Source organism: Apium graveolens, chromosome 5 (genome assembly GCF_009905375.1).
Source record: "Apium graveolens cultivar Ventura chromosome 5, ASM990537v1, whole genome shotgun sequence".
Taxonomy (NCBI): Eukaryota; Viridiplantae; Streptophyta; class Magnoliopsida; order Apiales; family Apiaceae; genus Apium; species Apium graveolens.
In genome coordinates this window covers 181505329-181522323 of record NC_133651.1, presented here as the reverse complement: position 1 = coordinate 181522323, position 16995 = coordinate 181505329, and positions in this window count along the sequence as shown.

The following is a 16995-nucleotide window of genomic DNA, read 5'->3' as shown; positions in this document are numbered from 1 at the left end:
TGATCTTTTAAAATATATTTTTACAAAGTTTCTATCCTTGCATGCTATGATTTTTACACTAAAAGTAGAAGTTAATGCTTGCATTTTGTAGCATAAGTGATATTTCGAACAAATGTGCTATATGACTTGAATTTGAGTTTTTATGCAATGCATGCCACAGTTTTTGCTCTAAAATGCTAGTGTGCTATGTGCCTTAATAAGTTATAATTAAATCTTGTATCCATCAAGTTGTTACCATGTGTTTTTGGTTCGAAAATTTTCTTAGAAGTTCACATATAAAAATCTGCCTTGTTATGCTCTTTATGTTGCCTTGGTAATCGATTTATATGGCTAGGTTTATGCTCTTATTGCCCATAAAATTATAGTCAGTAGGGTTGTGCATGTTATAGATTAGGTTTGTTGGGTTGAATGTTGGTTTTGGTGTTGGAATGGGAGTTAAGGTGGAAGGAGGTACACTAGGCACTTTGTAGCAGAATTTTTCACCATAAGTATAGGCTGTTTTGGTGAGTTTTGTTAAGGTCTTGCTAGGTCCAAGTATAATGGAGTTAGGACTTGAGTTATACTTGAGTCCAGTGGCTTTGATTCATTGAAAAACTTGCATTTAGGTAGGCACACACACACATTTTCGAGAGTAACTCAGAACAGGGCAGAATTGTGTAAGCTTGAACTTTAGTCGATTATAACCATGCCATAGGATAGGCCCTCATGGGGCCTTGGCTTAGACAAGTATAATGCATCCCTAGGAAGCTTAAAAAACCTTTAGAATTAAAAATTGAATGAGAAAAGTGGGTTTTATGTAAGTAAAACCAGAGCAGTTTAAATTCTAGTGGGGGCTGGGCAGAGTCAACTTTGGGCAGAAGCCTAGAGAGGCCTAGGTGAGGCCTTGATCTGAAACCAAGTATGAGAGTTTGGTATAGGTCTTAAGAATCCATGGGAAGTGATTTTTCTAGAAGGCCCTATGTAGAAGTCGAGATTTTTGCCAAAGAGCACAGGTCGTGCAAACTGATGCTCGCAGGGGACTTTGGTGAGAGTTTTGACCTTTGTAAACCTTTAGGAGTAAGGACCCTGAGTCTTTCCAACTTTATAAGTTAGTTTAGAGTCTTAAAAACCTGTAGGAAGTGATTTGAAGTGAAGGCCCAAGGTAGAAACACTCCATTTCCACCAAGAAACCCGAGAGCACCATTTCGAGTGGCATTAGGAAGCTTTAGTGGTTTTGTTGTGTTTGGGACTTAGAAGTGAAGAGCCCGAGTGTTGCACATCATCTTTAGGGTTAAGTTAAGGTCAATAATAGTTCTTATTTGTTACTTGCTTATGTGCTTAGGTATTTGGGTGATATTATAGTATAAATAACTAGTAGTATATGCCATGCCGTTATGTGATTATGTGACTATGTTGCTTACTTGAATTGCATGTGATTAAGTTTGTATAATCGTAGTTATAATAGGGGTAAAGGTTAGTCTAGAAGCTTATACGCTTATAAGTCGATAAAGGGTGAATAGTAATGAGATTAATATAATGTGTAGGTTCCGAAGTGAAGGGGAAGACTCATGTCGTCAAGATCGAATAATCTTAGAACTATTGGAAGGCAAGTTACTATTTTCTTATGCTTATAATTGTTGACAAGTTACTTACCTCTTTATTCTTATAACTGTTGCATATCTATGCATTTCCCATGAATGCTTAGTTATAACAACCCCATGTCCATAATTATTTCAAATACTTCTGTTAATCACTCTTAACTTGATTTGTACTTTACCTTCAAATGTTCTTCCCTTCAATCTAATTTAATTAAGTTGATACCCAATATTTCCCCGGTATCCATGGTATAAATCAATAAAATTAAAATAAATGTTTTCTTATCTTAGTGGATTTGACCCAAACGCAAGTCGTTTTCACGTTATTGATAGGCTCACTTATACCCTAGGGATCCCATTATATTTGAGAACCCAACGAGGTTCGGGATTACTTTGCGGCTGATCACCGGCTGTAATCCGTAGCATCCTAAAATGATTTTAATGATTTGATATTTATAACATGATTTCCCGATGCCATGATATTATATGCCATGTTTCGATTATTATGATTCCATCATGCCTTTATACTATAACATGTTGCCCGATATCATGATTCCATATACCATGTTTCAATTGCTATAATTTTACCATGTCTTCATATTATAACTTCATGATTCTTATTGTCATTCTTACTAGTATCTATAATCCCTTGATTTATGAACCCGTGATAATGTTTTGCATAGTAGAATGAGTAGTACTTGCTGAGCGTTGTAGCTCATTTTCTTGTATTTAACCCTGTTCTACAGCTAGCAATCATGGTTCATACCAAGCAGACCACCCGTAAGTCAACCGGTAGGCAGGTTGAAAACCATTTGAGGGCGCAGGTAGAATATATATAGTATAGGCGGAATCCGCCAGTATGTAATCGTGGTATTAGTTAGAAGGGTTGTTCCAAACTCTGAACTTGTAAAGATCTTGGGATTGTTATGACTTTGGTTGGGTTGTAAGAGATCATTATCGTCCTTTGGGCTTATAAGTTTGTAATAATTATGTTTCTCTGTTATTTAGTGTGTGTGTGTGTTGTAGTTTGGGGTGTGACACTCTGGAGTAATAGTAAGCTTTTAATTTAGAAATACTTATTTTCCCACAATATGATCTATATCTCTTTCTCTATTAATAGTAACTTTTTAACTTATCGATATTTATTATGCTTGTGACAGGCCATACCAGAAAAGTTTCACAACTCTTTTGGAAAGTTGATTCCTACAAAAGTACAATTGATATTGCAGAATGGAAAGATATACAATTTTCAGTACTATGAATCAACTTGGAAGATTTCTAATATACCGGAGCTAGTAAATGACCAAATGTTCGAGAGGAAGGATTTCATGTTGCTTACCTACAGAGGATCTGAGAAGTTTGACACTATAAATTTTTATAGTTTAAAAAATGAGAAACTTCTGGTCAGCTTTTCTTCAAGAAATGGTACTACTTTAAATACTACATACCATTTTATTTGTCTGATGATTTGGATCCTAATTTTTTAGACAGATAATTTTTTTCAAAAAATTATAGTACTTAATGAAGCTATGCAGTCACACGGTAATAATGCAAATGCGGGTGATGAAAATAATAAAATTTATACCTTTGGCTACTTCTTTGTAGATATTAATGAACAACTTCCAGGTGGAATTGAGGAAGTAGAAGAAATTGTTCATATAAATATTATAGTTGACACTGATCATGTTGCAGAAGTTCCTGAAGCAGGAATTCAGCAAGTAGAAGAAAACTTGGATATGGATGTTGAAGGCGTAGCTGATGATATTACAGAAGATAATATAAGTGATCAGGAAAATGATGAACTCCTGGGAATGGAGTTCACCGCAACAATGACTGCTTCAAATGTGAATAACACATATCACGGATCGGTATTGTTACCTTACTCGATCAATTTACCTAGACTAATTTTGCAAATACAATGTAATTTTTACTCATGTTGTGGCTAATTGATATAACAAAGACATATTTTCTTTCAGTATATCCCAGCAGCTGTACAGCCAAATGGTAGGACATGGATATGTGGTGAAACTGTAACTTTGAGGATGGGGCTTTTAACCTGGAATGTTAAGGTAGTATTTTCTACTGAATTACCTTTATTCTCTGCTGGATGGAATCAATTTGCGACAGATAATGAGCTACAAATAGACGATAACTTGGTTTTTACTTTTCAGCAAGAAGACTTAATATTCGATATAGTTATCGAATAGTTTGTTTAATCTACACTACATTTCATATTGGATCAATGTGATCAATATATTTCTATCGGGTAGATGATGTATTAATATTATGGTTTATTGTGCTTGAAAATTGGTTTTGTAGCTATTTATATTATTGGATGTGATATGATTTTAAAAGAATTTCCAAATTTAATATGATGTATTTATATTATGGATCTTATTGGCTGAACAATGGAAAAGCTCTGTTGTGGCAATGACATCATTCTTAAGGTTTATTGAGGACTTAAAAATTATATATTTGCAATCAATATTGTATATCTTAAGTTTAATAACTTGTACAATTTCTACAATTAAAGAAAAGTAAAAAGTAATATAAGTACTGGATTACTTAGATAATGCATGACAATAATTAGAATATGGTAAATATGTCGTGTTTGTATTAAATATAATAATAGCATAGTCCGAACAAAGAATCATTATGTTAAAGATTGCGCAAAATAACTGCGGCGTAATACAACCAAAAGGTTTAAATAGATAATATAAAAATCCAAAATCATGAGAAACGTACACTTTGAATAACAATTAATAATTTTTGTTATAGAACAATGTGCACGCTTATTCCATAAATCGATAAAACTTTATTTAGGTAAATATCATAAACTAATAAATATAATAAAAAGCTCCAGCTATAATATCTCTTTAATGCATCAGTTGTCGATATTCAATAACCTACATGACAGAAGGAACACAAATTTAGAGTACGAATAGTAAATTATATAATATTATAAATGTGAGTTGATTTAATGTGCATACCTCTGTCTCAACGTGACGACATTGGGATAGTCAATATTGATGAAGATACTTGTTGAAGGTAAATTACCTATACGAATTATGCCTTTTTCAGATAGAAAAAGAACAATACTTTAGAGATGCTTTACATGGAATTGAGAGGCAAACTGTTGACTTTTTTAAAAATAATTAGTACATGCGGGAAAGCAAGAATTTAACCTTAGTAAATGTTGATACGGACAGATGCAAGGATGACAATTTTCCTTTTTGTTCCTATGTCCTGGTATAAAAACTCGATATTCGGTGGGAAATTACCCACAAAATAAACACGGTGCGATGTCCTGAAATCAAAGTAAAGACATGGTAATCTAAACAGTTCTGATTGTACACATCTGGATTATATAAATAGAATACGAAATATCTTACTCTCCATCACTTAGTCTGAAGCGGATCATATCCCTTGAACCAAATCTGCTCAGGATTGTTCACTTTGGTTCCAAGTCCTCGATAGCACCGATAACATCTGTTTTGAAATTGTAAATTAATATAGATGATAACTTTATGAATCTTGATTGTCGACGTTTAAAATTCTCTATCAGTGGAGTAAACAGGCATCTCATCATAATTAGAAATCAAAAGAGTGTCGGAAATAGCAGGCAGGGGAGTCAATTCAAACTTGTGTCGCGGAATCATTAGAGTATCCACTGGAACAACCTCCACAATAGTGATGGGTAGGAACCGTATGCAGTTCGTGTTACGAACAGGCCTGTACAAACCAGTTGCAGGCATGATACCTATGTTCCTTATATGGTATAAGGTTTTTAGATTCAAAATTCCAGCAAATTGATTCCAAACAGCAGGTGACACAACTGCAACCATGTGCATATTTTGTAATCAAAACAGTGTATATGCATGAATAATGTATATAAAAAAACAAACATAGTGAACTGAATTACTTCCAACAGATTAAAAGCAATCACACCTCACAGTCGAGCAAAATAAGATTGTGCCTCGAGACCTCTCCATGACCATTTAGTGACCTCCACATTCTTGTCACCCTAACTTTCAACGTCCATGCAATTTGAGTGGCATTCAGATCGGACAAATATTGATGGTCATCCATACCTGGCTGAAAGATGATAAATATTTATAGGATAAATGTATTATGTATAGTATTTTTTGTTAAAATTGAAGAGAAATATGTGTACAAACCTGTATGTTCTTCAACAATTTTAGTGTAGAACAACTATGAAAGTTACTGAATATATAGTATCGTCTAAGTAGAAGAGGATCAAATTTGAATTTGGTAAAGATACTCAATCACAACAATTTTTAAGGAAGATATTATCATCTTGATTGTAGGCAGTTAGGATGATTTTGAGAGGCTATGGTGTTCTCTGCAAATCACAAACAATAAGTATATTTTATCACAATCCTAAATAAACCAACATTTGAATCAGGATTACCATAATTAAGGTACTGCTTTATGTCAAAATTAAGGAGCATAATTTGAGGTTTTTCACGAGCAATATCTTGGAAACTTCTATAATTATACGACAAGTAGTTAAATTTGGTAAATTTCCATTTTGAGCAATGCGGGAAATTTAAAACATATAGTCTGACACTTTACTGTGAATTTAAAGCTGCTCATCTTAAATGCTTCGAGTCAAATTAAAGAATTTGTTTTCTCTTGAAAAAATAATCTTTTTACTATACAATTTAAAATTAAACACTTCTTTCCATTACAAAATCTTATGTCCATAAACGGCATTGAATGTCAAAATAAATGGTGTACGACAGGGTCCTTGATAAATAAGTACTACAACATAATAAAGTAGTGCTTCAACCATGCTTCATTAAATGTAGATGATCAAGGTAATATTTAAATATTGTAAACCAAATTTTTATTTATGTGTGATGACGCTGATCACATTTATGAAGGATTAAAAAATCAAATACATAGATAAAGATTGATGGAAACAGAGTAAATATGTAATCGAAATTACAAATACTGTCATGTGAACAATAAATCTAAAAATTAATTTAGCCATAAGCAATATGAAAGTTCTGGAAAATTATCACAGTTGAAGCATGCTATCAACCTTCCTGCAAACATAAGTGGCATACTCAATAATTAAATTAGGTGGAGATAGTTTTAGAGTGATAAATAAGTTAATTAAATGGTTAGCGAAAAGCACTTTGGTATATAAGTACATTGGATATCTAAGATAGGATGATAGTATTTTCAGTACCTTTTTATTTTTTTGGTAACAGATTTAGCAGAGCCTAGAGTACCATTAACGTCATCACCTTCAGAGTACTACACATGCAAAGACCATTAATAAGAAAGCCTGCAATATTTATTATTTAGCAGGGAATACTAAAGAAAGCGCAAATGTAACATAACCGCATAATTCACTCACTTTAAAACCCATGTTGATGAAATAATCTTTGGACAGAATTGGAGATTCAGAAGGAGTTGGAGTGTACATCGTTGGTTCATATAAATCTTCAGCATAAAAAAGGTTGTTATCCTCAACAACGTTTGATTTTGTCAGACCGAGTTCAACTGAAATTAGTCTTCCGACTAATGATTTAATCACTTCTAAAAAGGCTTTGGAGGGATCCTGAACACAGTTGTAGAAAATAAGAATGCATATGTGGTATAACATGGTGACAGTACAGCTGTATTCAGATAACAGTTCTTTACCTTATCGTAATCAGAAACCACCTTTGCAGCACTTGTTCCAAGAACTATTCTAGAAACTCAATCATTCAAAACAACATTACAAGAAAATATCTCATCCTCGGCAAGGACCATGATACGGAACTTTGAGATAATAGTTAGTTATTTTTTAGGCTTTAATTTAAAGTATCACACCTACAAATATTTTCAACAAATTCAAATAGTTAGGTTACCTCTTCGGAGACACGGGAATGTTTCGAGGACAATGGGTACATTTAAATACTGTTCCAATGTGCTCAACCTCGTGTAGACATTTGTTACAGCTATAAAACCACCAATTTGTTTCCTCATCGACCTTAATGATCTTAAAGGTGCAGCAAATTCTTTTATAGGTTAACAACAAAAGGAAACATATATAAAATACCTTTTCTGAAAATTATATAAAGGCAATACCTTAAGGTGATCGTATGTCAGATTCTCATTAAGGTCTTTGAGTGACAATTTTTCAAATAATGTAGGAACCAGTTCAATTTGTTTAGCTTGGAACAATTTGTCTCTTTTCATTATATAACCTTCCTCAAGCAACCTAAACATATAGAAGAAAATAAAAATAGAGCAAAAAATCGATGAGTTAATTTTAACTCTATATTTACTTATTACCTCTGCCTCATATCAATCACAGATTCATCATCTAGATTTATATATAGATGAGTAGATGGTAATGTACCAATCTGAACAGAACCTGGATATGGGAATAAAGTTAATTGTTTAATCAGCAAGTATATAATTGTGTAATAGGTTTGCTTGCAGAACTACTTACTCATAAATGTAGTCACTTTTGTACTTGTTATAATATCAATGATCGGTTTTTCGGGATTTCCAGCCATCTTGTTGTTGAACGACACAGTAAGATCACCCCAAACAGTTACTTTGTGGGCATTACTACAAAATAGGATTAGATATGAGTAAGGTTAATAATCTATAGCAATATGTGATGTAGATTTGTAATTAAACTACTGATTAAATATACCTATGCACACAACCTTGAATCACATATTCTAAACTTCACAATGTCCCTATCTCCGTATCTAGTAGAAAGCTTGTTCAAACCTTCATACTCCTCCACAACTCCAATAATATATGTTTTACACAAAATTTCTTTACGCAATATTAAAGTATAATGTCTTATAATTGTAGCAGTATTGTTTCATATGAGTAAATTCTGACAATATTGAGTTAATAGAGTGTGTTAACAGACCTATTGCAAATTCAGGCTGCTGTTGAGGAAGACATTTATTTGCTTCTGTAAACAAATCTCCAAGGTCTAAAAACTCAAACTTTTGCGAGGGGGTCATGCCATCATCATCATCAGTCCTCACAGTAGTGGAGCCTGTAAATCTGATGCAGAGCGTTGACTGCACAGGCTTCAAGTTCCCAACCGGATCTTTAACTGCAAACTGGTAAAAAATATAGACACCGCCTTCCACAATTTTTGTGGTGAATCCATTCCAAATGTTATGATAGGAAAAGGCATGAACATGGTTATCCTAGATATAAATTATTTAAATGACATAAATACATATTAGTGGAAAGAAGGATTGACAGTAAATAATGCAAAGTTGAATAAATTTAAAATATATATCATCATTAAGGAGAATAAGATTGTATCCTTTCAATGAGTTCATCTCCAAAGTCATGTTAACCTACATCCTGGTAATCCTGACCTTAATTTTCCAGTTAGTGCTTGCCTTGTCGAGATTGGATAGACGATCAAATGATTCCATTGAAAAAGATCACTTTAAGAAGAGCAAGAAAAAAGATTATTTAAAAATTGTAGATAAACTCAGCACATAAGATATTTATACATTTGATATTCTAAGAACTGTATAAATCACTTAAAGAATTGAAGATCTTATAAAATGGTTGATCTCTTGAGGGAAAAAAAAAGATGATGCTTAGCAAATGACAAAGCTCATGTAAAACTGTTGAAAATATATTTCACCAGCAAGACATTAGGGAGATGCCTACAATTTAGCTCGAAATTGATAGTGCAAATATATTCCTTTAAATGAGAATTAGAGTAATATCCCGGTTTAATTTGCTGATAATTCTTAGGTTAGTGTTTGTTGTGATTATGAAAACTAACCAACCTTATCATTTGGGTTTCTTTTAAAAAAAAAGGAAAACTATAATCCTTTGATTAACAATAAAATTTGTACAATATATTTAACAATTAAAAAAATCTTCTTAATCAAACAGATTATACATATTTTTATTAGACAAATTAATTGGAGAGATTTTGTTATTATTATGTTTATACATAGGTGAAACAAATAAAAATGTGTAACATTTTAGATGTTGAACTTACAACATTGATATATCAAACATAATAAATCCAAAATAAAGCAGGAAATATAGAAGAATGCGATCAAATGTTCTTAATATATCTGGTCATTTGTCTACACTTGGAAGATTGTTAAACACTTCCTCAAAAACTACATTATTTATAATATTTATGCTACTACCATCATCACTATCTATGAGAATATGGAGGCCATCAGGTCCTGTCACTCTGGATAAAGCAACATAAATGTGTCCATGCGAGAAAGCTGCTTTAGGAAGGTAAAGCCCAACTGTATCAAGTGATTATCCCTGACTTTTGTTAATTGTCATGGCATAACATATTTGAATCGGAAACTGAGCGTTTTAAATTCAAAGGGCCCGTTCGTGTCACTTGGAATGATCTCAATTCTAGGAACTAGATGTTTGGTTCCAACATGAGAGCCACACAATATCTCACATTCAATATTGTTCTTCCTACATGATTTCACAATCATTCTTGTACAATTGCATAATCCCATAATCTGGTTCAAGTTTCTCATAAGCATGACGACAACTCTTACCTTCAATTTTAACTCATTCTTAGGAATGCAAGGCATATTGATAGAGTTTAGATACTCAACTGGAAATACGGATCTGAAATCATTAACATCATCACCAACATCATCAATTGAATCCTAACTCTGATAAGTATAAACCATGCCTAGAATTTTTTCAAGTATCGTTGTATTATTTCATCCACCGCGATATTGGTAGATGTGAGTATGACCCTTGATTTGAGGTATTCATGTGAAGAGATATGATGTAGAAAATATGGGTATGTCACTTCAAAAAGCTTCTGGATTGGATCTCCGGACGTATGAACGATATATTGATTAGGAATCTTTATTAACATTTCACCATTGTCTGGACTTGGAGAAATATTGGTTTCCTTACCATCACCGACAGTAAGCTGCCACTTGCTAAAGTTCACGATGGTCTTGTTCTCCAAATCTGTATTTCCTGCATTAAGCCGTATGTTTTGCTTTAATAAAAATACCTCATAGGATTCCAAAAGCTTGGATTTATTGAGGGTAGGGCAGACTACTTCAGCCCTTGATGCTTTTGGAATGACAGGAAGTATTTGTCGAAAATCTCCACCAAAAATAATGGTTATACCACGAAATGGTTTTTTAGCTCTCCTTTTATCAATAGAAGATATAATATCTCTCAAGGATCAATCAACGCATTCAAAAGCATGACGATGTTGCATAGGAGCCTCGTCCCAAATTATTAAATCAGTTTGCTGAAGTAGCTCAGAAATATCGGTCACGTGTCTTAAACCGGCAGAACAATTTTCATCAAGTTTGAGTGGAATGTGAAAGTGGGAGTGTGCGGTTCTTCCACCAGGAAGCAACACGACAGCTATACCAGTGTCTGCCACAAGAAGTCTTTCCACAACCTCCACTTCCGTAAATAAAGAAAACACCACCTTTTTTCAGGTTGGTATTGTCAAGAATGGAATCATAGACTATCTTTTGTTCATCATTGAGAAGACTATGATTTCGTGCGTGGATTCTTTTCATTTCTTCTGTATCATAGGATGTTTCCTCAAGAATTAGTTTATTCTCAGAGTTAGAAAAAAAAAGCATCTCCTGGAAATGGCATATCTGGGAAGCTTCTCAGGCTTTTACCAATATCATTGAACAATTTCTCTATCTCTGCAATAACATTAATAAAAAATGATAACATTAAGACAAAACTGGAACATGAAATATTTATAAAGCATTATTAACAGCTCATACCTGCAAGAGTGTAATTCTGGATCACAAAATATGATAGACAAAGGTTTGGATTCTCAGTGAGGTATCGCCTCACAAGAAGAATATCATCTGAAATGCATCCCTAATGAGCTTCCCAAAGGCTACGCGAATGAGAGATTGGACTGTATACTAAAATGTTGACAAACATGGCATGTAGCTGTAGAGACATGGATGTATGCATATATTCAGCTATAGATTCATGCCATTGCTGGTCGTTCTAAAGGATACCTAGCGCGGCACAGGCTTCGTGAAAAGAGTTATAAACATGGCCGTTGACTATCTTCAAATCATCAAAACATACAGCACATTTAATCCTGAGCAGGAGCATGCATAGATATAATAGTTCACCGCTAGATGAATGTACTTCAGCAAGACTACCAATGACATCACCTCTTTTCCTCTGTTTACAGATAACAGGTTGTGGATGCCATGTAAATTGCTTGGGAATTCTAAATAGGTTAAATTTGTGGCCTTTACATATGTTTTATTTGCATGAAACCATGCTTCTAATTTGCTTTACTTTGTTCTAGCATTGTCGCAAACTTCCTATAGATTTTTTGAGCCCTTAAATGACACATGCTTGTCATTCGGTAGATGTATTGGCAATCGTTCAACAGAAGGCCAAAGGTAATGGATGTCAAAATTAAATATACTCCATGATGATTCAGATGCACAAACATATCTTCCATCCAAGTATTGTTTGACTTCATCAAGCGGGCGTTTCTCAGGAGTGATTGGTGTTGTGCACCCTTTTTTGTTGTTTGTTTTTTTCCTCAGACACATGGTGGCGGTATCATGTCCTTTTAAACAATACTTGAACAGATATTTCAATGATCTGGAGCAGTTATAAATCTCTAGATTTGTGTGACATTGAAATCTTATTAGAAGATCTCGATTGTAGGGCATAACATACCGATTATCCAGGTCAATTCCCTTTTTCTTTACGGTAATTCCAGTTTTCCTCCTCTTATAGATGGGAAAGCCACAGTCGTCAAAGTATGTTTGAGAATTATACCTGTTAAAAAGGAAAAAACGATATTTCAAATTCATTATAATAAATCAAAAAAGAATGTTTTCCTAAAAGGTGATTCAGAAGGTTGTATTCTTTCAACAGTTTATGGAAAATTAAGTTTATGTAAAAGATGAAGAATTACCTTTTAGGAAAATGTTTAATACAACGGCCCTTAACCATACATGGAGACTTAACACAGTCAGTTCCACATGGTCCGTGGATCATGTAATTCTTAACAGCTTCGTAACCCACTGGATTAATACTTGGGTCAGGAATTTCTGCATAAACCATTTTATCTATTTGTTCAGTTATCTTGGGACGACCGTTTGGATGCAACCATATTAGCATGTGAGCATGTGGAAATCCACGCTTTGGAAACTCTATGACGTGCATTACTGTAATATGATAAAAAAAGAAAATAATTAAATCAAGCCTGACATACATGTTATGTTAAATTTAACTGATAAAATTTGTTAGTGGAAGAAATCCTGAAAATAGCATACCTCCAATACAACGTCCAAAGTAGTTCTTATTTTTTATTTGATCAAACAGCTGGTCAACTTTCATTTTAAATACCCTTACAACGACGTCGGGAGTGTCAACAACATCAACACCAGGTAGAAACTCTAACATTCTCTGAATTTCAGGCCATTTTGTGTTGGTAGTCATCGTAAGGAACAATGATGGGTGTCCAAGTGTTTGACAAATTGTCATTACGTCCTTGAAATACTGATTCATGTAACTTTTACTGCCAGTAAGGGAGGCTAGTAAAATTGTTGCCTTGCCGACATTTCCAGGATTGCTATCACCCTTACTAAGTGCATATCCTATGTTGTGGTACATATCAGAATGAATTATAGTCTGGTGACATATGATCCAGTCAAGTCTGTATTGCTCAATCGCAGTAAATGCGTCAATAACATATTGTTGCCATAAACGACCTCCGAGATGTGGAGTCAAACCTGAATATCCATGAGTGAATCAATGAGAGAATTAAAATTTGAGATAAAACTAATAGATAAGTGATAAAATTTAAGTATTGATTTTGAATGTACCTTTCGAAGGTCGTATCATGAGTTTATAATTGTAATATTCTTTCATGGTGATGAATTCTCTCTCCCCTTTTTCATCTGGATCTTCATTTTCGGTATTCTGACGTTGTTTATTATTTTATTGATTTGGTCTGTTTAAAGGGATTTGACGGTAATATCCGATATCTTCATGAGGAAAAAGAATAGGATACTGAAGCTGCATAAACCGTGGATCAGTTTCAAAAATTCTCTCTAATCCATTGGTTCTTGAATGGATTATTGTATCCCTGCATCATTTAGCATAGCCGTCAGTGACAATCAACCCAGCAACTTCATTCGATGGACCAATATGGTTAGGTCGACTAGATGTGGTTAATGAAGATATTAGAACTAATCTAAATTCATCAACTGCATTCTGACTAATTCTTTCACGTGCCATACCAAAACCTTTGACCAGACGATTATGTTTATCCAATATTTCTAACAACGACTGAACGATATCTTCATCTACGGCATCGCGTCCTCCCTTAACAGCATTTATTATGTTATGTACTTCATCTTCAGTGTCATATATGTAGAGTTGACAGAATTTGGGGATCTCACCATCAAATGTACAAAGCTTCCCATATTGTGGTAATTTACACTTTTGACCATTAAATAGTAAGGAGCACTGCCCCGATTGATACTATGATCAATTTGACCTCCAGTGAAAGACATGGCAAATATACAGTTGTACATTCTAATATTTTTCTTGAAATGCCTAAAACGGGATCCACCACTAAGGAGTGAAGCGAGAGGTTCGGGAGGTTACTTTTCTTTCTCAAGAATTATCTGACCATTTTTACAACAAAGAGAGAAAGTTGGAGGTTTTTTGGGTGTACTTTTATTGTTCCTTTCATGATTCCACATGATCGCCTGACACTTTGAATAAATTTTATCAGGATCACCGACATCGAGGTACTCACTCCACTTAGTAACAGTATTGTTAAATTCATGTACATCAACATCGTCACAATCACCTACAAAATTTGAAAAAAATGTTGACTATGGAACATCAAGGTAATTAAGTAGTGATTGGAATTTAAGTTCATACCGCTAGATATACAATCGTTGTCACTGTGTCACAATCTTCAACATTGTTAAAGTCTCCTAATAAGTTTTTAGAACCTGAACTTTCTCCTTACTCATAATTACTTTTTACAAAAGATGTATCGAATGACGTAGAACCTGGACTAATTTTGCCATATTTTTTTTTGGATATATGTTTGACAGTGATATCACTGCTGGAACCTAAAGTTACTTGTGGTCGTTTAACTATACTGGATGTGGGCAGTGTAAAAGTGACAGTACTTTCGGCACTTTGATGCGTTTTTGTAGATGCCATATTTCGTTGTTATCCTGCTACAACAACAACATTGTTAATAAGTTCAACTCCTACTCTCTTTATTTACATAAATAGTATTAGTCTGTAATTTACACTTTTAATTATGAAACGCACCTTCAAATCTGACATGACATAATTTATGAACGCATGGAGTATTAGGAGTTGCGCATGTTTCTCCATATATATGGACACCTACATAATTGACCGAAAATTTATCAAATTATGTGATGTATTTAACTTAGTTTCTTTTTGGTTTTGGCAATATAGCAATAAGATCACCCTGGACAGATCGTGTACAAATATAATAATTTGCATATATTGACCTGATGTTTGAGAACAGTCTTAACGTGAAGTGTTTCCAGCATGCGTGTACGGTAAATTATCGACGAATTCTATGGCACGCTGAGTCTTTCCGCACAGCCTATTTTTTCTTTTACCTGGAAAAAAACATAAAACTTTTATCCAATATCATTTAATTTAAAAAAATAAATTTTTTTCAACAATTAGTTCAGTAAGTTGTGCCTGATGTTTGAGAATCATCTCAAGGCGACGCGTTTCCTATAGGCTTGTTGCTTTCGCTAAAAGTTGGATCAGCCGTTAGTGTACTCAGGAATAATTTGTGTTCCTTATAACTGCAGTTCTTTCGACGCACCCTCATCTGGGTTTTTTCTGTAATTTCGAGTAAAGACATTTATATTAGCAAACAGTATTCTTTAGCATAAAAATAAATAACTGACCAGAGTAATTATTGTTTACCAGGTTGTTTAAGGTTTGGTATTGTATTTGGTTCAGTATTGAGGTAACATCCATCGTTAGCCAGTTTTTTAAAACTTGGGTGGAAATTAGTGTCGACCTGAACTTCATGAAAACTTGATATTAACATCTGTCTGGTGGCTAATCTCTCCTTATCACTGGATTGGTAATTACTGATAATTGGAACTGCATAATCAACATGCATTGTTAAGATTAAGTATTCTAAAGCTATAAACTAAAAGTTGGGAATTTACCAGCCTTTGTCGTGTCAAGATTGCGCCGAGACTGTTTGCCTAAATCTTCCAAATACAATGACAAATCTCCAGAGATTTGTTGATTACATATTTGAACGTTAATATCTTGTAGTTTTGTATTTTTTAAATACCTATTTTTAATTCCACTGAATGCTGAACATGGTATTGAATAAATACAACATTAGTATTACATTAGGAAGCAAACAAAAACATGTCAAAGTGGACTAACCTGGAGACTGTAATTTTTTACTACATTCGAGATTTGTTGATAGGGGTGCCAGAGGAGACTGGCTAAAAGAATTACATGCATCCATTAAAGGGGAATACAAAGTAAACTTAAAATATCAGGCCTAATAACATACATGATTGTTCTGTAATTCAAGTTACCGTTAATTGTTTTTAGAGGATTACGGCTAAGATATTCTGTATTATTCATCCTCAAAGACTACTTCAACGGTGAAGGTTTGGTACCTGTAACAATCATAAATAAATGACATTAACTATACTCAAATTGTTAGAATGTTTGGAAGCAGAGTTTTATCTGAACCGCAGTAGACGACAGACTTTGGCTATGTTTAAAACTTGATCGGCTGAGAGATGATTTAGTTGATAGAATTAGTGGATTCTGATTCTCCTTGCTACTATCTGACAATGCATTTCCACGCATATTTATTGGATCAGATCCGGGTTTAACTAAAGCAAAGAATAAAGAGAAACTTATTAACGTCTACAGCATAACTTTTAGATTCAAACTACATCAGTCAAAGGACAAACATTACATGAATCATTGTAGGAAGATTTTATCTGGTAATTATCTGCACTCTGGGAATTAGTCATGTCTGTAAGAATGGAATCCACATTCCTACCACGGACGCGACATTTTTTTTCTGATTGGACAAAACCAAAAAATCAGTAACAAATATAAAACAAAAAGTGTAACAATGCGAAATGGTCATCAGATTTCATACCTTGATTACCTGAGATATGCGATGTATTCAAAATATTTTCAGTATTACGACCATGAACACGTTTGGATCCTACCAACAAGATAATTGTACAGAATGTAATTTCCGGTTAATCGCATGAAAAAGTCATAGATAATAAGCAAACTGATTATGAGTCAACATTAGTTAGAAGCAATACCTTGAGATTCCATGATTCTGTTATCGTTTCTGTGCCAAGATTTGAATTTC